Source organism: Anomaloglossus baeobatrachus, chromosome 9, assembly GCF_048569485.1.
Source record: "Anomaloglossus baeobatrachus isolate aAnoBae1 chromosome 9, aAnoBae1.hap1, whole genome shotgun sequence".
Classification (NCBI taxonomy): domain Eukaryota; kingdom Metazoa; phylum Chordata; class Amphibia; order Anura; family Aromobatidae; genus Anomaloglossus; species Anomaloglossus baeobatrachus.
Window position 1 is genome coordinate 143,172,086 of NC_134361.1, and position 25,090 is coordinate 143,197,175.

General features: G+C 52.0%; 1 non-coding gene across 1 annotated transcript; it reads right to left on the reverse strand.

Annotated features, from left to right (window-relative positions):
- Positions 1 to 24,641: 24,641 nt before the first annotated feature.
- LOC142253549 (U2 spliceosomal RNA) lies at positions 24,642 to 24,838 on the reverse strand. Its single transcript, XR_012726793.1, has one exon. It is a non-coding gene; the product is annotated as a U2 spliceosomal RNA (small nuclear RNA).
- Between the last annotated feature and the right edge of the window lie 252 nt (positions 24,839 to 25,090).

A 25,090-nucleotide genomic window follows, 5' to 3' on the forward strand; every position in this document is an offset into this window, starting at 1 on the left:
TCCCAGCCGCATCGAAGAAGGTCCTGCAGGGAACGCAGCTCACACTGGAGTCTCCTGAAGTCCCTCTTCTTCACACATGCCTGTTGTTCACTCTTTGCCTGAAAGAAGAAACGGAACTCGAGTTTAACGCATTCCCACCAGTCAGAAACAGACTGGAAGCCTGCCTTGTAGGCCCGCCACGTGGAGTAGGCAGCTCAAAGCTCCTCCAGAACTTCACCCTTTTCCAGCAGAGAGCAGTTCAGCTTCCAGGAGCCAGGGCCAACAGAAAAGCCGTGGCCCAGCGCACCTTGAAAGTGAATGGCTCTGTGGTCAGAGAAGAAGCAGGGGACCATCGAGTGCCCACTCTGCCCAACCATCCGAGAGGTAAACATGAAGTCAATCCTGGAACGCAGCGAACTATCAGGTCGGCACCATGAATAGTTCACAGATCCGTGTCCGATGGCGCCCACAATGTCCACGAGAGCGGCTTCGGTCATCATCTCAATGAGCAGTTTGGATGTGACGTCCAACTTGGCAGCCGTTCCAGAACTGCGTCCATCCGCCTCAATCGGGCAGTTGAAGTCCCCGGCATTCACTACCGTCCTGGTGGTGGCGAGCTGAGGGCGCAGGGCTTGGAGGAGCTCCAGTCGATTGTTCTTCACAGGAGAAGTGTACACATTGGTGAACCTGACAGGTTCTCCAGCCCAGGTGCCGTCCACGAGCAGTAACCTGCCGCAGACGAGTTCCTGAACTGAGTCCAATGTGAAGGCGCTTCCTCTGATTAGCACGGCGACCCCTGCGGACCTACAGTCGCCCCCGCCGGACCAGTAGGACGGGCCATGGGTCCATTCCCTGGCCAGATGGTTGAAGGACCTAGAGGAGGGAAGGGAGCATTCATGCAGGAAAAATACATTACTAGACTGAGTGTTAAGGAAAGCAAAAATCGTCTGACGTCTGAACTGGTCTCTGATGCTCCTAACATTAATGGAAAAGATGTCAATGTTAGCAGTCATTGGAGGGAAGAGAAAGTTAGTGCAGGCGATGTGCCTTAGTTACCACTCCGGTCGGGCGGTTCTTCTTCTTTGGAGTCTGTCGGTGATGGTATCACCGGCAGACCTTCTTCTTCTAGCCGATCGAGTAGAGATGTTGCCTCAGTGGCTTCCGACTCCTCCATTTCTTCTTCGGACACCAGGGACTCCACCATCTGCTCCAACACATCTGGTTCCGGGAGGAGGTTGTCCTCCTCTTCCAGGGTTGGATTGGGATCCACAATGAACAACTTGGAATGTTCTGCGACAGGACTATCTTCCAACTGCCTCTTCCTTTGGCTTGTACCTGAGGAGACAAGAGCTAGAAAATCCTTCTCGGTGAAAGGTGCAGGAGTGCTGAGGCCCTCTGCTCTCATGGTCTGGGGAGGGAGAGTGGGCTTTGGAGGGGGGGTGAGGGCACCAACTGAGGAGTAGGGAAAAGAGGTGGAGGTGGTGGAATCCTCAGTGGGGTTGGCCGGGGGGGAGGGGTTTGAACAGGGGTCACAGGGGGGGGACCAGGGAGGGGGCAGCAGTTTTCTTACCCTTCTTCTTCCTGGACTCTGTGGCTGCTGGGGCCTCGGCTAGAGCCACGGTCGCCGGGTTCTTGGCCGCCTTGGCCTTCGCCTCTGTGGTTTTGGTCGTAGCTGCCTTAGTCGACGAAGCCACAACTACCCAAGCCTGGATCGCCGCAGCCACCCTTGCCCAGGATTTCTCTCGTTGTGGGCAGTCCTTGTAAAGGTGGGCGGCCAGTCCACATAGGTTGCAGGTCATCTTCTTTGAACAATCCTTGGAGCTGTGTCCCGTCACCTGGCAAACCCTGCAGGCGTCCTCCTGGCAGGTATTCATCGAATGCCCTTTCCCGCCACATTTCCTGCAGTTGTGTGGCATGTCCGGGTAGTAGATGAGACCAAAGGAGTTTCCCAGAGAGAATGTCGGGGGAAGGTGCTGAAGGCCGTCCTCGGATGCTGATTCCCTGTGGAGTCGAACGGTTACTGACCACTTACCCGTCCAGAATCCGCTGCCGTTAAGGATGTGGGACGGTTCCCTCACCACTGTGCAGAAGCGTCCCAGGAACATGGATATGTCTCTTCCTGGGGTGTACGGGTTCCGCATGGAGACCGGGATCCTCTTCTCACCTCTCTGTAAAGGACAGGATCCTATAAAAGAATGAAAAGGAGAGTCCGGTATCACTGCGTTCATCGCCTCCCAGTATCTCCTACAGGCGTTCACCGTGGCGAAGGTTACCAGCAAAATGTCCGACAAGAAGGCCTGGACACTCAGGGTTTCTGCCCTGGAGAAGCCCTGGTCCAGAATCATCTTCGTGCAGAACACGTCGCTGGACATATCCGGCACCCTACCATCCACCGCCTTCAGCTTCAGGGCTACCGTCTGCCTCATCCAAGGCTCCAGGGTTGAAGCCTGATCAGGCGGCGTCTGGGCACCCTCTGGCTTGCTGGTGTTGGAGGTAGGGGCCCCTTGGGCCAAAGAAGCCTCTGGATGAGTCTTCCTAGAGGTCCCTGGGTCCTGGGTCTTCTTAACAGCCTTCCCTTCCTTGCTTGCCATGGCTGGCTCCTGCTTGAGTTCCCGGAGCTGGATCTTCAATTCTTCTCCGGGTGTCTTCTCCTGCTGAATTCTTCCTCGAAGTTCCTCCGGTCTCCCCGAGTCTTCTCCGAGCCTTCGACTTCTTACTTCTGTCGAGCTTCTTCTTCCGTCCGACCTCCCTCTTCCGTTATCGGCTGGGCTTCAGAGCTCGTTTTCCTGATCGACTCCCGTCAAGTGTAGCTAGCTCAGTTGTTCTGATAAGAACAGATTTTTTTTTTTTTTTTTTTAAACCATTCAGGTTGCGTAATCATCCAGAATCAGGTGTCACCTCAGAGAGGTTTCACAACTTATCTGGATGCAGCGTAAACTCATCCTCATGGCCATTTTATTTCAAAAGAGTGATAAAAATGTGTATAACACACCCATAGCCGTAAATCAGTAACCAAAAGCAGAAAAGTATAAACCATTACACCCAGTGTTTCCATTTCAGAAATTTCCATTCACCCTCAGCATCCATACCTCTTTCACCATCCCATTTATAGCAGAAATACAGTTTGTCCAAAACCATCCTGACACAATCATTCACTTCAAGATTCTCATTCCTATATACATACAAATTCCTGGTATTCCACAGAACTTCCTTCACACATGCCAGAAACAACCAAAACACTCGTTCTTTCCTAGTGCTCAAGCTACACAGACCAAACATAACCATTTTAGCTGTTAAAGCTCTTACACCCGTCAACTCCCAACACAACTTACCCAAATTACTCCATACGTCCTTTGCATGTCCACAAGACCAGAAAACATGTTCCACATCCTCAGTATCACCACATCCAGTCCTCGGGCACCTCTCTGAGGGTACCAATCCCCTCCTCTTCTGAACAGATCTTACCGGCAGCACACCATGCCAAGACATCCATAACAGATCTTTCTGTTTGTTAGAGATTTCATACTTTTTCAGTTTTTCCCATACTTCCTCATACTCAGCAGATTTCAAACCACTGATACCACATGCAAAACCGTCCACACACAACCTTTTTATCTCCTTTTTCTCCTTCATGAACTGACTCACAGTAAACTTCTCAAGTCTGAACTTCTTCACAAACAGCTCAACAAACAGGTACCACTCAGGACAAATGAAGGCAAAAGGTTTCCTTAGATCCTGCACAGTCCACTTCAACCTTCCTAGCATAGAACCTGCTTGATACTTCAACATACAAGAGGCTTTAGTATCTTTAGAAAAAACCTCACAGAAAAAAGCCACATAGTTTATACCAATAAAAACCTCCAAGTTCGGAAAATCCAAACCACCATGCTTTTTCTTTTTCATCAATATCTCCCGTTTCGCCCTTTCCATGCCACATCCCAACAAAAACAAGAAAAGCACCCGATTTATCTTTTTCAAAACCACAGTTGATGGAGGAAAAACCAAAGCAATATAAAGTATCATAGGCAAAATGATACTCTTCACAATCAGGACCTTCCCTGTAAAGGACAAATCCCTCAACCTCCAGAACTCCAATTTTTTAGCTATTTTACCCCCTAACTCCTCCCAACTTTCCTTACCTTTCAGCTCTTCATCAAAATCCATACCTAAGATCCTAACACTGGAACTGACACACTCCATCTGATCATCATGTAAAACACCTGGCAGACCAAAACCTTTCATCTTACTTTTGGCCCAATTAATTTTAAAGGCAGAAGCCACACAAAACAAATTAACCAGAAGCTTGACTCTCGACACGTCACAGACATTCTCACAGAGAATACAAATGTCATCCATATAGCCTAAAGCTTTAACATGTTTTCCTCCACTACCCGGAACCAATAGACCTTTAACCACTTTATCCTTCCTAATAGATTGTAACAACGGCTCTATAGCACAAATAAACAAAATGGGTGAGAGCGGGCACCCCTGCTGAACCCCAGAAAGTATCTCAAAGCTATCAGTAAAAAAGCCATCCACCTGAATCTTACTCCTAGCCCCTTCATAAAGCCCATACAATAAACTAACCAAATGCTCAGGAAAGCCCATTTTCCTCAACACACAAAACAAATACACATGCGCCACCCTATCAGATGTGAAGCCCCGCAAGTATTGTGTCGGTGCATTACCTTCAGGGACTCCACGCAGCTGGATCCTGTCACAGGTAGGAAATCTTCTATCTAGGATTGTCGTGACGCCACTCTCAGAATTGCGGTCAGTGGGGACCGCCACTGCAGATTAAGGGATGCCTGGGGCTGATGGTGGGTGCAGTCAGTTGTAATAGCCTCCTGAGAGTGAGGCAAGCCCCAGGGCCCTGTGTAAGTGTGTGGAACTACAAGTCGCAGAATGACTCACACGCACAAGCAGGATGTCTTTCAGGGGTTTTACTCACTGATGGTGGCAGGGTGAGTAACCCGGGCGTAGCTGGGATGAACCAGGCTGGAACCAGGTGTCCTTTAGGCTGACTGATGAGGGTGGCTACCGACTCGCCTTCCTTAGCCCTTTCCGTTTTGGGGTAACCCCTGCTTGAAGCCCTGCTGGGGTCGCCCAGGGAAGTTGCTGGTGCCTCTCTCCCCTTCTTTTTGGCCCGTTTGCTTGTAGCCTGGACCAGATCACTCCAGCTGCTTGCCTCCTGTGAACTATGGGCCCTAACTGTGGCTACGTGGCTGCGGACTCTGTAGTGTTGTCTTGGGGGTGTAAAGTGCCCCCTCATGCAGGTTTGGCAAGGGAAAGGTGGATCTATCCCTGCACTGGGACCTGCTACCCGTTGGGCCTGGTATCTCCCTGACAGTCTCCTTACTTTCCACTCCGTTGCTCTATCTTTAGCTGTGTGTGGATTTCGGGCAGCACTCCCAGGTGACCGTTCTCCCCCGTCGGTAGTCACTGCGCGGACGCTGTTAGACTGCCACAGCTCCAGGGTCTGCTCCTCACGTCTGCTTTCCCTGAGCTGCACACTAAACCGGCTCACTCGTGGGACCTGCACTGCTGCTCCTGTCTGAGCTCCACTTCCATGCTCCTCACTCCTCCACACTCTGCTTCAGACTGCTCTTCTCCTCCTCCTTCCTCTTTTCCCTTTTGTGCCTGCCTACGCCACCTAGCAACCAGGCTCTCTACCACACCCCTTGAGTGGAGATGGAGGCTTCGCCCCCTCCACCCCTCGAGTGGAGGTGGAGGCTTCGCCCCCTCCTGGGATCCCCAGGGGTCCTCTCAAAGGTACATGTGTGAGACCTGATCACTATGCGCCTGTGTAGTCACACCTCGGTCAGCCTTCTGGATTACCTGTGTTGTACTGTCCCCAGCATGGGTGCAGTACTCAGTGGTGCCTGACCAGGTCAGGGGCGCCACATTCCCCCCTTAGTTATCACCAGCACGTCCTCGGGCTGCAAGACAACATTTTAAAATGCGTAAAACAGTAAAACATGGTAAAACGTTTAAAACCACCAGGTACCATACATCACCACCCTCCACCCACAAGTCCGTTAACCCACCCTAAACCCTCTCACGTTGGCCGCGCCTTCAGCCACTTCTGGCAGGATGTAGAGGCGGCTTTCATGGTCTGGTGGTTTCAGGGTATACCTGGCCTGGTGGAGCCGCGCCTTCAGCCTCTTCTGGCAGGATGTAGAGGCGGCCTCCACAGTTGGTGCTGACCAGATACCCTCTTTGTGGTGGAGAGCCAGTCCCCATAAACAGGCGTGCTCCCTGGTTGCAGGCGAGCCAGGCCCCCAAACAGGCTGGCTCTTGTGGTGGTACCTCTGGGGTAACTATTTACACTGCGAGAGTTTGTGGCTATAGCCAGTTCATAGCCTTAAGGTTCATGGGTTTCTCACATTAGTTCATGTGGGCACATTTCTTGAACATTAACGTTGCAAAACTTCAAACTTTAACTTCTGTACTTTACTTTACATGCTTTACACAGATTCCTCCTCACCAGGGCTTGGGCCTGTAGGGCTGCGGCACCTGTTGCTTTCTCCATCTCTGTCATCATCTGTAGTGGTCTCATCAATGGGTTCTTTGTCTTTTCTTTCCTCTTCTTCTGTGTCTGTTTCTTTTTCTGTGTCTGTTTCTTTTACAGGATTACTGTAGGGACTTCTGGGACATGGTGTAACATCCAGTGCGTACCATCCGCGTTCTCCTTGGTGCATGGTGAATTCCACTGAGTCTCCCATCTGTAAGTTTCTTCCTGGATGTCCTCTAGGCAAATGGGCTCTAACGTCCCTTCTGTTTACAAAGATACCTTCTTTCATGCCAGGTGCAACTATGAAACCATATCCACTCTTCAAGCTGAAGTCTTCCACAACTCCACGACAAAGTGGGCCTCTGACCTGTGATTTGGCTCTTCTTAAAGACCGTTTCTCTTCCAAGTCTCTGGCTGTTACTTCATCCTTCCTATTCGGAGATTGCTGTGCAGGGGAAAACTTTGTTCTGCTGCGGCGCCGTGTCTTGCGGGCTGGATTCTGCTGGGTTGCTACTTCACTGCTTGCAGGCTCCCAGGTGAGGTTTCTGGACAAATCTTCCTCAGCGGAGGGTGTCGGGCTCTCTTCATCCCAGCGGGAATATGGCAACATCTCTGGCTCTGGGCATGGATCCACTGTTGATGGCTCCGGGGTCAGCTCCTCAGCCTTCTGTTCTCCTCTCCCCCTTAGTTCTTCTGAGCACTCCTGTTGTGGCAGCGCTGGGGATGGGTGTTCATCAGCCGGCCAGGGCAATGGACTTTTTGGCGTGGATATTGCCGGAATCCTCCTGGGGGTGTGCGGAGGGAGCAGATACCGGTTCACCATCTCCTGTGGGAACTGGGCCTCTAGGTCAGCCTTCAGCTTCCAGTATTCGGGGTCCTCCCCTAGCAGGGACTTCCTAGCAGGGACTTCCTTAGACTGGGGAGCTGTGTCTGCTCTGGCCTTGCAGGCCGGGGTAAAGAGTGGTACAGTCTTGTCTTGGCGGGCCGCGCCTGACATGGCGGCGGCCTGGTCTTGGCGGGCCGCGCCTGACATGGCGGCGGCCTGGTCTTGGCGGGCCGCGCCCTTCATGGCGGCGGCCTGGATCAGCGTCGCTGTCGCGGTCTCAATCAGGGTCGCAGCTGGAGTCTTAGCGGGCATCACTACTGTGGCCGGTTCTTGGCGGGCCGGGCAGGGCATCGCTGCGGCGGCCTGAATTGGCGTCGCAGCTGCGATGGGATCTGTGCAGGCTGGGCTGGGCGTCGCTGCAACGATCTGGGCTTGGCGGGCCGCACCTGACGTGGCTGCGGCCTGGTTCAGCACCTCACTTGCGGCGCGGACGAGCGTCGCTGCTGCGGTGGGGTCTTGGTGGGCCGGGCCTAGCATGGCGGCGGCCTGGGTCAGCGTCACACCTGCGGCGTGGATGAGGGTCGCGGCGGCAGCCGGATCTTTGTGGGCCGGGCAGGGCATCGTTGCGGCGGCCTGGGCTTGGCGGGCCGCACCTGGCGTGGCTGCGGCCTGATTCAGCGTCGCCGCGCCGGGCGCCTCTTCAGGGACCGCGGGCGTGGCAGCAGGGGTCGGGGCACTCGCGCTGGCAGTGGCAACACAGGACTCACCCATCGGTAGCATCATCGGGGTCTGAGTCGTCGCCGCTCGGTCTGGCACTCGTCGTGCGGTTCTTCTCTCGTAGGCCTGAACCGCTGCAGCCATCTCCAGAAGCTCCGTGCGTCCCTCGCTGATCTGCCGTATAACCCTGGCCTCCAGTTGGTCGCAGAACTGGGCAAGCTCTTGATACCACCAGGCAGCGGAGCCTGGCTCTGGGTCTCTGCATCCAGACGCCATTTCCTCTGCGTCTCCTTCTTTTAACAGCAGGCTTCTGGCTCCCTTTCTGTCCCGACGTCTCTGAACGCCTCCGCTCTCATCACTTGCGAGGTCAGGACTCTGCAGGGGATCTCTGGGTAGCCACACCTCTTCGTGGGCGGTAACTTCTCCCAGCGCGGGCTGCTGTTGTTTTTCAGCGCGCTTTTCATGGTGGCAATATGGCGGCGCTTCCAATTTTCCAAGCGGACCGCCCAGGCACATGGTCACCTGTCTGGACAGGTCTAGTCCTTATCCTGTTCGTGACGCCAGATGTGAAGCCCCGCAAGTATTGTGTCGGTGCATTACCTTCAGGGACTCCACGCAGCTGGATCCTGTCACAGGTAGGAAATCTTCTATCTAGGATTGTCGTGACGCCACTCTCAGAATTGCGGTCAGTGGGGACCGCCACTGCAGATTAAGGGACGCCTGGGGCTGATGGTGGGTGCAGTCAGTTGTAATAGCCTCCTGAGAGTGAGGCAAGCCCCAGGGCCCTGTGTAAGTGTGTGGAACTACAAGTCGCAGAATGACTCACACGCACAAGCAGGATGTCTTTCAGGGGTTTTACTCACTGATGGTGGCAGGGTGAGTAACCCGGGCGTAGCTGGGATGAACCAGGCTGGAACCAGGTGTCCTTTAGGCTGACTGATGAGGGTGGCTACCGACTCGCCTTCCTTAGCCCTTTCCGTTTTGGGGTAACCCCTGCTTGAAGCCCTGCTGGGGTCGCCCAGGGAAGTTGCTGGTGCCTCTCTCCCCTTCTTTTTGGCCCGTTTGCTTGTAGCCTGGACCAGATCACTCCAGCTGCTTGCCTCCTGTGAACTATGGGCCCTAACTGTGGCTACGTGGCTGCGGACTCTGTAGTGTTGTCTTGGGGGTGTAAAGTGCCCCCTCATGCAGGTTTGGCAAGGGAAAGGTGGATCTATCCCTGCACTGGGACCTGCTACCCGTTGGGCCTGGTATCTCCCTGACAGTCTCCTTACTTTCCACTCCGTTGCTCTATCTTTAGCTGTGTGTGGATTTCGGGCAGCACTCCCAGGTGACCGTTCTCCCCCGTCGGTAGTCACTGCGCGGACGCTGTTAGACTGCCACAGCTCCAGGGTCTGCTCCTCACGTCTGCTTTCCCTGAGCTGCACACTAAACCGGCTCACTCGTGGGACCTGCACTGCTGCTCCTGTCTGAGCTCCACTTCCATGCTCCTCACTCCTCCACACTCTGCTTCAGACTGCTCTTCTCCTCCTCCTTCCTCTTTTCCCTTTTGTGCCTGCCTACGCCACCTAGCAACCAGGCTCTCTACCACACCCCTTGAGTGGAGATGGAGGCTTCGCCCCCTCCACCCCTCGAGTGGAGGTGGAGGCTTCGCCCCCTCCTGGGATCCCCAGGGGTCCTCTCAAAGGTACTGTGGCGCCCCTGACCTGGTCAGGCACCACTGAGTACTGCACCCATACTGGGGACAGTACAATACAGGTAATCCAGAAGGCTGACCGAGGTGTGACTACACAGGCGCATAGTGATCAGGTCTCACACATGTACCTTTGAGAGGACCCCTGGGGATCCCAGGAGGGGGCAAAGCCTTCACCTCCACTGGAATAGTGGAGGGGGTAAAACGCCTCCATCTCCACTCAAGGGGTGTGGTGGAGAGCCTGGTTGCTAGGTGGCGTAGGCAAGAACAGGAGAGGAGGAGCAGTGAGCCGGTTTAGTGCAGAGTCCAGGGAGCTCAGAGTAGAGCAGACCCCTGGGGCTGTTGCAGTCTAACAGCGCCCGCGCAGTGGCTACCGACGGGGGAGAACGGTCACCTAGGAGTGCTACCCGAAATCCATCTTCAGCTAAAGAGAGAGCAACGGAGTGGGAAGTAAGGAGACTGCTAGGGAGTACCAGGCCCAAACGGGCGGCAGATCCCGATGCGGGGATAGATCCACCTTTCCTTGCTAAACCTGCCGGTGTGGGGCCCTTAAAGCCCACGCCACAACACCACAAAAGCCGCAGCCACGTAGCCACAGTTAGGGCCCATAGTTCACAGGAGGCAAGCAGCTGGAGTGATCTGGTCCAGGCGACAAGCAAACGGCAAACAAACGAGGGGAGCAGTTACTTCCCTGGGTGACCCCCATAGGGACTAAAAGTCGGGGTTACCACAAACCACAGAAGGGCTAAGGAAGGCGAGTCGGTAGCCACCCTCATCAGTCAGCCTGAAGGACACCTGGTTCCAGCCTGGTTCATCCCAGCTACGCCCGGGTTACTCACCCTGCCATCTTCAGTGAGTAAAACCCCTGAAAGACATTCTGCTTGTGTGGAGTTATTCTGCGCCTTGTGGTTCTACGCACCTACACAGGGCCCTGGGGCTTGCCTCACTCTCAGGAGGCTGTTACAACTGACTGCACCCACCATCAGCCCCAGGCGTCCCTTAATCTGCAGTGGCGGTCCCCACTGACCGCAATTCTGAGAGTGGCGTCACGACAATCCTAAAAGAAGATCTCCTACCTGTGACAAGATCCAGCCGAGTGGAGTCCCTGAAGGTAATGCACCGACACTGCACCTGTGGGGCTTCACATCTGGCGTCACGAACAGGATAAGGACTAGACCTGTTCAGACAGGTGACCATGTGCCTGGGCGGTCCGCTTGGAAAATTGGAAGCGCCGCCATATTGCCACCATGAAAAGCGCGCTGAAAAACAACAGCAGCCCGCGCTGGGAGAAGTTACCGCCCACGAAGAGGTGTGGCTACCCAGAGATCCCCTGCAGAGTCCTGACCTCGCAAGTGATGAGAGCGGAGGCGTTCAGAAACGTCGGGACAGAAAAGGAGCCAGAAGCCTGCTGCTGGAAGAGGCAGAGCAGAAACTGAAGAGCCTGCTACTGGAGGCAGCGACGAGTCCGCTGCTGGGAAAGCGTGCAGAAGAAGGCGCAGAGGAAATGGCGTCTGAACGAAGAGACCCAGAGCCAGGCTCCGCTGCCTGGTGGTATCGGGAACTTGCCCAGTTCTGCGACCGACTGGAGACCCGGGTCGTAGAGCAGATCAGAGAGGAACGCATGGAGCTGCTGGAGATGGCTGCGGCGGTTCAGGCCTACGAGGGGAGAGCCACGCGACGAGTGCCAGACCGGGCGGTGACGACTCAGACCCCGATGCTGCCAACGATGGGTGAGTCCAGCGTTGCCCCTGCCAGCGCGAGTGCCCCGATCCCTGCTGCTATGCCCGCGGCCCCTGAAGAGGCGTCCGGCGCGGCGACGCTGAAGCAGGCCGCAGCCACGCCAGGTGCAGCCCGCCAAGCCCAGGCCGCCGCAGCGATGCCCTGCTCGGCCCACCGAGACCCAGTCCCTGCAGCAACGCCCAGTCCGGCCCGCAAAGATCCGGCTGCCACCGCGACCCTCATCCATGCCGCGGGTGTGACGCTGACCCAGGCCGCCGCCTTGCTAGGCCCGGCCCGCCAAGACCCCACCGCAGCAGCGACGCTCATCCACGCCGCAGGCGAGGTGCTGAACCAGGCCGCAGCCACGCCAGGTGCGGCCCGCCAAGCTCCGGTCGCTGCAGCGACGCCCAGCCCAGCCTGCACAGATCCCATCGCAGCTGCGACGCCAATTCAGGCCGCCGCCATGCAGGGCGCGGCCCGCCAAGACCAGGCCGCCGCCATACAGGGCGCGGCCCGCCAAGACAAGACAGACGTACCATTGTTTACCCCGGCCTGCAAGGCCAGAGCAGACACCGCTCCCCAGTCTAAAGAAGTCCCTGCTAGGAAGTCCCTGATAGGTGCGGACCCCGAATACTGGAGACTGAAGGCTGACCTGGAGGCCAACTTCCCACAGGAGATGGTGGACCGGTATCTGCTCCCTCCGCATACCCCCAAGGCGACTCCTGCAGCGGCCACGCCAAAGAGTCCCCCGCCTGGGCCTGCTGATGAAAGTCCATCCCCAGCACTGCCACGACAGGAGTGTTCCGAAGAACTAAGGGGGAGGGGAGGCCAGAAGGCTGAGGAGCTGACTCCGGAGCCATCAGCAGTGGATTCATACCCCGAGCCAGAGATGTTGCCATACTCCCGCTGGGACGAAGAAGACCCGATACCCTCTGCTGAAGAAGATCTGCCCAAAAGCCTCACCTGGGAGCTTGTAAGCTGTACCTCGCAGAATCCAGTCCGCAAGACACGGCGCCGTAGCAGATCCAAGTTCACCCCTGCACCACAGTCTCCAGAGCAGAAAGATGAAATAACGGCCAGAGACTTGGAGGAGAAACGGTTCCTGAGAAGGGCCAAAGCCCAGGTCAGAGGACCCCTTTGTCGAGGAGTAGTAGAAGATTTCAGCCTAAAATCAGGATACGGCTTTATAGTTGCACCTGGTATGAAGGACGGCATCTTTGTCAATAGAAGGGACGTGAGAGCCCATTTGCCCAGAGGACATCCTGGAAGAAACCTACGGATGGGAGACACAGTGGAGTTTACAATGCATCAAGGAGAAAGAGGCTGGTATGCACTAGATGTTACCCCATGTACCAGAAAGCCTTACAGCAGTCCTGAAAAAGAAACAGATACAGAACAAGAAACAGATGTAGAAGAAGACGGAGATAGAGAAAGGAGAGATAAAGAACCCGCTGATGAGACCACCACGGATGATGAAAGAGATCGAGAAACCAACAGGTGCCGCAGCCCTACAGGCCCAAGCCCTGGTGAGGAGGAATCCAAGTAAAGCAAGAAAAGTAAAGACAGAAGTTACCAGTTGACAAGTTTTGAAAAGTTTTTGCAACGTTACTGTTTAAGAGATGTGCCCACATAAACTAATGTGAGAAATGAACCTTAAGGCTATGAACTGGCTATAGCCACAAACTCTCGCAGTGTAAATAGTTACACCAGAGGGTACCACCACCAGAGCCAGCCTGTTTAGGGGCTTGGCTCGTCTGCAACCAGGGAGCACGTCCATTATGGGGCCTTGGCTTACCTGCAACCAGAGAGCATGCCTGTTTATGGGGCCTGGCTCTCCACCACAAAGAGGGTACCTGGTCAGCACCAACTGTGGAGGCCGCCTCTACATCCTGCCAGAAGAGGCTGAAGGCGCGGATCCACCAGGCCAGGTATACCCTGAAACCACCAGACCCTGAAAGCCGCCTCTACATCCTGCCAGAAGTGGCTGAAGGCGCGGCCAACGGGAGAGGAAGATTGGGGGAAAGGTCTGGGGAAGTGGATGGCCCAGACCTGGTTACCAAAAGAAACCGGTGACCTGCCTCCTGAAAGGGTTTTGGGTGGGTTAACGGACTTGTGGGTGGAGGGTGGTGATGTATGGTACCTGGTGGTTTTAAAAATGTTTTACTGTTTTATGCATTTTAAAATGTTGTCTTGCAGCCCGAGGATGTGCTGGTGATAACTAAGGGGGAATGTGGCGCCCCTGACCTGGTCAGGCACCACTGAGTACTGCACCCATACTGGGGACAGTACAATACAGGTAATCCAGAAGGCTGACCGAGGTGTGACTACACAGGCGCATAGTGATCAGGTCTCACACATGTACCTTTGAGAGGACCCATGGGGATCCCAGGAGGGGGCAAAGCCTTCACCTCCACTGGAATAGTGGAGGGGGTAAAACGCCTCCATCTCCACTCAAGGGGTGTGGTGGAGAGCCTGGTTGCTAGGTGGCGTAGGCAAGAACAGGAGAGGAGGAGCAGTGAGCTGGTTTAGTGCAGAGTCCAGGGAGCTCAGAGTAGAGCAGACCCCTGGGGCTGTTGCAGTCTAACAGCGCCCGCGCAGTGGCTACCGACGGGGGAGAACGGTCACCTAGGAGTGCTACCCGAAATCCATCTTCAGCTAAAGAGAGAGCAACGGAGTGGGAAGTAAGGAGACTGCTAGGGAGTACCAGGCCCAAACGGGCGGCAGATCCCGATGCGGGGATAGATCCACCTTTCCTTGCTAAACCTGCCGGTGTGGGGCCCTTAAAGCCCACGCCACAACACCACAAAAGCCGCAGCCACGTAGCCACAGTTAGGGCCCATAGTTCACAGGAGGCAAGCAGCTGGAGTGATCTGGTCCAGGCGACAAGCAAACGGCAAACAAACGAGGGGAGCAGTTACTTCCCTGGGTGACCCCCATAGGGACTAAAAGTCGGGGTTACCACAAACCACAGAAGGGCTAAGGAAGGCGAGTCGGTAGCCACCCTCATCAGTCAGCCTGAAGGACACCTGGTTCCAGCCTGGTTCATCCCAGCTACGCCCGGGTTACTCACCCTGCCATCTTCAGTGAGTAAAACCCCTGAAAGACATTCTGCTTGTGTGGAGTTATTCTGCGCCTTGTGGTTCTACGCACCTACACAGGGCCCTGGGGCTTGCCTCACTCTCAGGAGGCTGTTACAACTGACTGCACCCACCATCAGCCCCAGGCGTCCCTTAATCTGCAGTGGCGGTCCCCACTGACCGCAATTCTGAGAGTGGCGTCACGACAATCCTAAAAGAAGATCTCCTACCTGTGACAAGATCCAGCCGAGTGGAGTCCCTGAAGGTAATGCACCGACACTGCACCTGTGGGGCTTCACAGTACATGTGTGAGACCTGATCACTATGCGCCTGTGTAGTCACACCTCGGTCAGCCTTCTGGATTACCTGTGTTGTACTGTCCCCAGCATGGGTGCAGTACTCAGTGGTGCCTGACCAGGTCAGGGGCGCCACACAAACGCCTTCTCAAAATCAAGCACACATACAATCATCCCTTTCTTCTTCGCCATACAATCCCCAATCATATCTCTCACTAACATCACATTCTCATGAATCCTCCTTTTAGGAACCGCACACCCCTGATCCTCCATAATAACATGTGAGATTACCTCCCTCACGCAATTGGCTAAAAGCTTGGCAAATATTTTATAATCCACATTCAGTAGCGTGATCGGACGCCAATTACCCACCACTCGCCTGTCACCTTTCTTAAACAGCAATACCACCACTCCTTGCTTCATACTGTCAGTCCTCCTGCAACCAGAAAACAAACACTTCATAATAGACACCACATTCTTCCCAGCAATATCCCAATACTTACTATAGAACTCCCAAGGGATCCCATCACCCCCTGGAGACTTGTTTTTAGCAGGCTTAAAAATCACCTCCTTCACTTCATCCTCTGTAATGTCACTCAGCAAAAAAGGAAACTCAGATTCAGGTATAAAGTTCTTAATCACATTCAGAAACTTCTCATCCTCCCCCAGATCGCAGTCCTTCACTCCATACAGGGACTTATAATAGTCAGCCACTACACCGATCACATCCTTCCCATGCACCTCACTACCATTCTCATCCAACATTACATTCATCTCTCGCCCACCCCCACACATCTTCTTAAAGAAGAAACTGGTACACTTCTCATTCTTCTCTCACCTCAATTTTAGATCTCAGAATAATTTTCCTGCCCTCCTCCCCAAACCACTCTTTCATCTCACGTTTAGCTTTCGCCAGCTCATACTTTACATCCAGACCCAGAGATTTGCATTTATGCAGGTAGGAAATCCTCCTATTCTGCCACTTGTACATATTTCTCCTCTTTCTGGCTTTCTTGTACCCAGCTTTCCTGAAAAACACACTGATTCTCACTTTCACCCAATCCCACCATAACAATAAATTTGGAAACCCTTTTTTCCTTGCAGCCCACCATGCATACTGCCTTACAAAATCCTTCTTCACCCTTTCATCCTGCAACAGACTGACATTCATTTTCCACACACCACGTCCATAAGGCCCCCTTCACACGTCCGTGATACACGTGCGTGTTTGGTCCGTTTCCGTATATACCGGAGACACGGCCAAACGTGCACCAATGTTATTTAATGTTTGTGGACACATGTGCGTTTTTCATTAAGGTCCGTGGGTTCGTGTGCGTGCTACGTTTGTGTCTCCGTTTTGCACGGATGCATGTCCGTTTTCAGCACGCAACACGCAGCACGGACCCAATGAAAGTCAATGGGTCTGTGCGCACGTCCAAGTGACACGGACGCATCTCTGTTTGCTCCCTGTACGTTTTTTGCTTTTTCCATGTGATGTCGGTCTTTTTTCTTTTACTGTTTCGTTATCTCCCTCAGTCCGTCGGTCGGTCTCTCTGTCTTATCTGTCCCTCTCACTGTCTGTCGGTCAGTTCCCCCCCCTCTCTCATACTCACCGTTCATTAATCATGGAGGGTGTCTCGTGGAGACGCCTGACATGATTAATCTAGGACTTATTGGCAGCTATGGGCTGCCAATAACTCCTTATTACCCCGATTTGCCAACGCACCAAGGCAAATCGTGAAGGGCCAGGTACAGTCCCAGAACTGTCGCATCTAATGTATGCGGCAAGTCTGGGCGGCTGCTGACTGATATTGTTAGGCTGGGGGGCTCCCCATAACGTGGGGCTCCCCATCCTGAGAATACCAGCCTGCAGCCGTATGGCTTTATCTGGCTGGTATTAAAATTGGGGGGGACCGCACGGCGTTTTTTTTTAATTATTTATTTATTTATTTCTCTGCTCCATAGTGACACGCCCACCGGCGGCTGTGATTGGTTACAGTTAGACAGCTGTCACTCAGCGTGTGGGCTTGTCTCACTGCAACCAATCATATTTGCCGGTGGGCGGGGAAAGCAGGGAATACGAGATTGTTTAATGAGCGGCCGGCTTTTTCAAAAGAGGAAAAGCCGCCGGAGTTTAGAGAACAGCCGTGCAGCGCCGCGCCGGAGATCGGGGAACGGTGAGTATGCGAGAGGGGTACTCCATTCAGTCACTCAGGGGATTAGCGGTCACCGGTAAGTCCATCACGGGTGACCGCTAATCAGGACGCGGCACAGACAGAGCCGCGGTATGAGGATGAAGTCGGGTGAAGTTCACCCGAGTTCATTCTCAGCACGCGACTCTGTCTGCTGTCAGCCGGCATGTATCAACGACATTTTACATCACACACGGACATTTCACACGGACAACACACACACACACGTCAGTTAAGTTTCACGTGCACACACGGCCATTCCACACGCACACACAGTTAGCATACGCAGTTCACACAGATGCCACACGGACCATAAAAACGGACACAAAAACGGAAAACGGACCCGAAAAACGGACGTAACACACGTGCGTGTTTTTTCACGGACGTGTGAAGGGGGCCTAAAACAAATTAGCAATTTCAAAACTCCCCACCAGACACTCATGATCAGAGAAAACAACCCTTTCTTGCGAATAATTAACACATTTTACCCCAGACCCCAGTGGAAGAAAAGAAAAAATAGTCCAAACGGGACTCGGTCTGACCATCATCTGCATGGTAGGTAAAGGGTCCTGGCTTGGAATCCACAGCGTCCTTTAACGAAAACTCTGAAATTAAACGATTCCATAAATTTCCGGTCACATCCACCTTGGACTCGTATGAACCGGCTCTGCCCCTTTTGTCCAGGATGCAGTTTAAATCACCAACAACAAAAATAGGAATTTTACCATGCAGAATAAAACGCAATTTCTCAAAAAGGGCGAGTCTCTGATTTTTATCAGCAGGGGCATAGATATTAATAAGCTTAAAATCCCACCCCCTGTAACATAAAATAACACACACACACACACACACACACACATCTACCCTCTTCTACAATTACAGTTTGCTTTATCCTAATGTCCTTATTTTGAATCAAAACCCCCACCCCATCATTCTTATTTATAGCAGAAAATGACCATGTGGCGCCCCTGACCTAGTCAGGCACCACTGAGTACTGCACCCATGCTGGGGACAGTACAACACAGGTAATCCAGAAGGCTGACCGGGGTGTGGAACACAGGCGCATAGTGATCAGGTCTCACACATGTACCCATGAGAGGACCCCTGGGGATCCCAGGAGGGGGAAAAGCCTTCACCTTCACTGGAATAGTGGAGGGGGCCAAAAGCCTCCATCTCCTCTCAAGGGGTGTGGTAAGAGAGTCTGGTTGCTAGGTGGCGTAGGCAGGCACAAAAAAGGGAAAAGAGAAGGAGGAGTAAACAGTCTAGAGTCTGCAGCAGAGTGTGGAGGAGTGAGGAGCAGGAAAGTGAAGCTCAGACAGGAGCAGATGTGAAGGTCCCAGATGTGAGCCAGGCAGTGCAGAGTCCAGGGAGCTCGAGTGAGGAGCAGATCCCGTGGGCTGCTGTAGTCTGACAGCGTCCGCGCAGTGGCTACCGACGGGGGAGAACGGTCAACTAGGAGTGCTACCCGAAATCCATCTTCAGCTAGAGAGAGAGCAACGGAGTGGGAAGTAAGGAGACTGCTAGAGAGTACCAGGCCCAAACGGGCGGCAGATCCCGAAGCGGAGATAGATCCAGCTTTCTTTTGCTAAACCTGCCGGTGTGGGGCTCTCAAAGCCCACGCCACAACACCACAAAAGCCGCAGCCACGTAGACACAGTTAGGGCCCATAGGTCACAGGAGGCAAGCAGCTGGAGTGGCCTGGTCCAGGCGACAAGCAAACGGCAAACGAAGGGGAGAGAGGCTGCAGCATCTTCCCTGGGTGACCCCCATAGGGACTCAAAGTCGGGGTTACCCCAAACCACCAAGGGCTAAGGAAGGCGAGTTAGTAGTCACCCTCACAAGTCAGCCTGAAGGACACTTGGTTCCCACTTGGTTCATCCCAGCTACGCCCGGGTCACTCACCCTGCCATCAACTGTGAGTAAAAACCCTGAAAGACCTCCTGCCTGTGTTGAGTCATTCTGCGCCTTGTAGTTCCACGCATCTACACAGGGCCCTGGGGCTTGCCTCACTCTCAGGAGGCTACTCCAACTAACTGCACTCACCATCAGCCTCAGGCGTCCCTCAACCTGCAGTGGCGGTCCCCCACTGACCGCAATACTGAGAGTGGCGTCACGACAAGAATAGAAGATTTCCTACCTGTGACCAGACAGATCCAGCTGAGTGGAGTCCCTGAAGGTAATGCACCGACACAGCGTTTGCGGGGCTCCACAACCACACCACCTCCCCAAAACCCCACTCACTCTTCTTAGGTTCCCTATTCAGCCCACATTCCTGCACACAAACTACATCATAATTTTTTGAAGATAAAAAATCAAGAACACATGCACGCTTATATGACGACTGAAACACTCTCACATTCTGAGAGGCAATATTTAGTTGTAAAGCCATGCTGAAAAATAAAACAAAGGAAAAAAGCATCAAAACAGAAAACATTTAAGTCCCACTAGCAAAGTGGATAACATCTGCTAACCCTGCCACATCTTCATTAGATAGGAAGCATTGTCCTGGTGATATAGGGTCTTCAATGACCCCTGAAAGAGAAGTAGTGCTGGCATTGGAGTCTGGACTTAGAACCTCAAAGGGGTTTTGGGAGTAAAAATCAACTTTCTCCCATGGCCCCTTCTTCAGCCTCTTCACTGGTCTCTTGTCTTTTCTCTTAGAGACCACCTTGTGGAAGCAGGCCACTAGCTCAGAGGGCAAGTGAGCCCTATAAGGGCGAATAAGCCCATGACAATCTGGAGGGGGCTAGGGTCTGAAGGGGTTAATGTTTGGAATGCAGAAGTGTGCATTCTATGGGGTTATGGGATTGGTGGAAAGCGGGCAGTTGTGATTGGGGGATAGGGTAGGAGGCTGGCTGATCGGGGGGGGGGGGTATATAGGTGGGGTGAGGCAGTGGTTACCTCCTCTTGCTGCAGGATGATCAGCGTGGCCCACCCACCCGCCCTAATTAATTGTAAAAAAAAAAAAAAAGAAGAAAAGAAATAGTAATAATAATTATATATATATATTTATATATATATTTAAAAAAAAATGGAAAAATAAATAAATGAAAATAACTAAATAAAATGATAAGAATGGTAAGATTTGTTTGTCACAGCGGGGGGATAGGTCCGTTGTCAGAGGCTGGGAGTACCGATACTCGGTTGGTGGTACGAAGTCACTCAGGGGTAGTGGCTTCGTAAGAAATTGGGAACTTGTGGGCGAAGGTCCTGCAGGTTCGAGGGAGGGGTATTTAACGATGGAACGTTAATACCTCTCACACCTCGGGTCGGTTTTGGTCACGGCCGAGGTGGTCCCTTGGGCTGGTTTTAGGATACGGCCAGGGGATAGGAAGAATTGGTTGCTTCTGGGACGGACCTATCGGTGTTTGGTTTGTGGTGTTTGGAATGTATATATATATATTAGTTATGGTTTTAATTAATGAGCCGCGGGAAAGATATATATATGTATACTTGTTAAATAAAGCTGTGGCCATTCGTCCAATGGAAGTTGTCTTGTCATTATTTATAGATATAGTAATTAAGTGGGTATAATTTATGAAGACAGAAGTATCCCTCATAGAGATGTCAAGCAGGGGAATACTTGCTGTTACCTGCAGCGTCCTCCTCGGATGATGACATGGCGATTTCCCCAGGGGCAGACAGGTCAGCAGTACTGGTGTCCATCTCAGGGCTGCTCAGCTGGGGAAAGTCAGTGCTGATTGCAGCATTCCCCTGAGCAGCCTCTGGAGTCTCAGCCACCTCACATAGCACAGGTGCAGAATCAGCGGAGGCCTGCAGCACATGCAAGTCATTAGTGACCTCCTGCAGAGCACTACACTCCCCAACAGACACAGGCTCAGCAATAGCAGGAGCAGGCGGAGGATGGGAATCCCCCACTGCAGCAGGCATTACAGGCTCTATTCCAATTCCTGCAAGTTTTTCAACAATTTTTGCAGGTTGAATGTTTGCACGCACATTAAATCTAGCCTGTTTCCTGTCAAAATTTCTCCTCTCCAGAACGTACTGATCCCCAAGGGTCGGGCAGGACTTACATGTATGATCCCCATCCCCACACAGGTCACATACAGGGGGGGAGGGGCAGTTGGCAGCCTCATGCCCTGCTTTCTTGCAGTTTCTGCAGGTAATTCCCTGCTAGCAATTTTCTTTAATGTGTCCATATCGGAAACAACTCCGGCAAAAGGATGGTTGCCCAGGGTAATGGAGAAACCCCCTATTCCCACCAATTGAAAAATTGGCCGGGGGGTGCATGATACCTCCAACACCCTCTGGGTCAGGTCTAAAACATACCCAAAATTTAATATTTCCATTGAATACATTAAAGACATTTCTCTGGGGAATGCTACCTTTCACAGAGGAGCAGTATCTTGCCAAAATGGCCTTTACCATGGTGGTCTCAGTAAATGGATTATACATATGAACAGTCAGGGGTCTCTCCACTGCAGAAAATAATGGAGTAACAGAAATGTACCTCATATACTCATGCTTATGGTGCCTCTGCAGGTCTTGGTAAAAATTCAGACAGACTTCCTCATGGTAAAATGAAATGTCATACTGACCAGTAGATGGGAACTCCTGCATACAAAACACTTAATCCAGCTCAATACCGCCCAGCTCCATGATCACGCTCTCCACTATATGTCCTAACTATAGGGAATTCTTCTCCACCGAGACAGTCAGATGAACCGTGTTCTTTATAGCAGCCATTACAAAAAATATGCCCAAGGCACACGATCGCAGTCTACACAGCATCGGAAGTCACCTTCCACATAAAAGCCCACAGGCCAGACCCAGCAAGGTTTCCCTCACTGGATCTTAGCCAAAGGGCCAAGAAGCGATAACCCCAATTGGTTTCGGCCTTGAGTGGCACCCTGGCCTATGCCGGACACATCTTAGGGAGAGGGAGAGAAACCCACGCCTACTGAAGACATTTTGTCACTTAAGCCAACCCTTGAAAAGGCTGTTTTGCAGAGCAAAAACAAGAAGAATGGTGCGTTTTTCAGCCGCCGCCCACTGCAATGAAGCTGAATAACTCCTCCTTTTGAGCACAAGCACCTCCCCTCCCCCTTGCAGTGTTTTCAATTCATGATACAAAAAGACGGACAGGACAGGACAGGCTGCCTCATTTTCCGTCACTGCCACCCTTTGCCATCCTTACCCGTAGAAAGCCCTTCCACTATCGCCAAACCCTAATCTTTTCCCTTCCCCTCCCAGCCCCCAGTTCCTGCCCTCTGCACCCCTCCCACCACCCGCATCCCTTCATCCCTTCCCCTGTCATCCCCCTACCACCCGCGAAGAAAAGTGTTTGCCCCCTCCTTCTCCTATCCCACCATCCCACCCAAAGAGCAACTACTGCTGTGCAGCTGGCTTTCTAGGCAGCAGCGCTATTGTGATATCAGCGGGGGGCATTGTGACAAGCCAGTGTTCCGTCTCTTCATGTTGTGCACTGTTCAAACGGAAAACAAGTCAACAGGCATACTACAGAAAAGCATACTAACAAAGGTTAGAGAGGGGCTTTCTGAGAGGGCTTTTTACAGTTTGTCTTTTCCCAATTAGCCGTTTAAGTATGCTTAATGAAAGTACTAATTCTTTCATAGGCCGCCCATTCTTAGTATTAGACGATCCTTATATTGCGGTATCAGGCTTCGCAGCAGGTTGCAACAAATTCATCACGCAATTGGGCTCAGAAGCTAAATGTCTATCATGACCTCTCTTTTTGAAAGTTCAAGAGCAAGCAAACTCTTCCTCCAGGAAAGGGAGCCAGCAGATCAGGAAAGACATCATCATTGCTCAAAGAAAACACTGAAAAACAATGCATGGTAGGAATAAACAGGTAACTTTAATTGGAGTGGAAGCGGAGAGATAGCACCGGATGCCAATTCTAGATCTTCTCACACCTCAGTCAGATAGGGGCCGTATCAGATATTAAACTGATAAGAACAAATTTTTTTTTTTCTGTTTATCGGTAGGACTTCTAAATAACAAAGGTGATCACCTCCCGTTGCCTTGGAACCGTCCAGGCACAAGAGGGCTACGTGTCACCAGAAGGCGCACACACTCCCCCAAGGCCGGCAGTCATGCAATCCCAGGCACCTTCCAGCACCGACCAAGGTAGCATCCTCCGAAACTACACTTGATTTTTTTATTTTTTTTTTCTGTTTATCGGTAGGACCTCAAAACAACAAAGGTGATCGCCTCCCGTTGCCTGGGAACCGTCCAGGCACAAGAGAGCTATGCGTCACCAGAAGGCGCTCACACTCCCCCAAGGCCGGCAGTCGTGCAATCCCAGGCACCTTCCAGCACCAACCAAGGTAGCGTCCTCCAAAACTACACTTGATCTTAGCCAAAAGGCCGAGAAGCAATAACCCCAATTGGTTTCGGCCTTGAGTGGCACCCTGGCCTATGCCGGACACATCTTAGGGAGAGAGGAGACAAACCCACGGCTACAAAAGACATTTTGTCACCCAAGCCAACCCTTGAAAAGGCTGTTTTGCAGAGCAAAAACAAGACGAATGGTGCGTTTTGCAGCCGCCGCCCACTGCAATGAATCTGAATAACTCCTTTTTTTAACCTCCTCTTTTGGGCACAAGCACCCCCCTCCCCCTTGCAGTTTTTCCAATTCATGATACAAAAAGACAGACAGGACAGGACAGGACAGGCTGCCTGACTTTCCGTCACTGCCACCCTTTGCCACCCTCTGCACCCCTCCCACCACCCGCATCCCTTCCCCTGTCATCCCCCTACCACCCGGGAAAAAAAGTGTTTGCCCCCTCCTTCCCCTAGCCCACCATCCCACCCAAAGAGTAACTTCTGCTACGCAACTGGCTTTCTAGGCAGCAGCGCTATTGTGATGTCAACGGGGGGCATTGTGACAAGGTGGTTTTCCGTCTCTTCATGTTGTGACAGGCTTTCTGAGAGGGCTTTTTACAGGTTTTCTATTACCAATTAGCCGTTTAAGTATGCTTAATGAAAGTACTAATTCTTTCATAGTCCGCCCATTCTTAGTATTTGACGTTACTTATATTGCGGTATCAGGCTTCGCAGCAGGTTGCAAAACATTCATCACCCATGACTGTCCCCAATTGGGCTCAGAAGCTAAATGTCTATCATGACCTCTCTTTTTGAAAGTCCCAGAGCAAGCAAACTCTTCCTCCAGGAGAGGGAGCTAACAGATCACTAAAGACCTCATCATTGCTCAAAGAAAACACCAAAAAACAATGCATGGTAGGAATAAACAGGTAACTTTAATTGGAGTGGAAGCGGAGAGATAGCACCTGATGCCAATTCTAGATCTTCTCACACCTGTGGTCACTGCAGCAGAAACTGAATCCACTTCGTCCACAAGGGATCTATTCCATTCAATTGCAAATGATCTAGATAAGACTGAGAACAAGATACTGCACGGGACATAGCAGAGTTGGTCAAGTTGAGTGGAGATGAGTTTGCTATTTGGCGCAGCTTTTGGATGAATAAAGCAAGTAAAAAGTGTGAAAGATAAAAAAAGGGTGAAAGTGTGAAATGGTAATTGGCCAAATTGAGGTGCATGTGAAGTTGTTTGCTTTCTTTCAATTCATTAATCGGGCTCATTTGAATCAGGTGAATTGAGTTCTGCTTTTGGAAACTGGGTTAAGAAGGGGTGCACCGGTCCTGGAGGTACTGCAATACCAGGTCAATGCGTGGAGTGGACAGAGCAAGCTCTTTTTCCATCTCCCTGTTCTAAAATCCATTTAATATATGGTCCCCAAATAGGGGACGTATCAGATATTAAAATGATAAGAACAGATCACGTTTCAAACAAGCTTTATTGATTCATAGCACATAAAGAGAGAACAAAAACCATCTATTTTCACAGAATGATAAAAACACAGTAAAATGACAATTAATATTCAACTCTTTCAAATAGCAGAAAAATATGGCATAAAATCAATAAAAGGCAATACATAAAACCCGACAAAACAAGGTTTCATATAAAACATGACGTAAAAGCATATATTAAAAGGCAAATAAAACCATTAAAAAATAGTTATAAATACATATAAGTGTTCCAGATTTGGAGACACCACGCCTTTTTTGCTTTTTG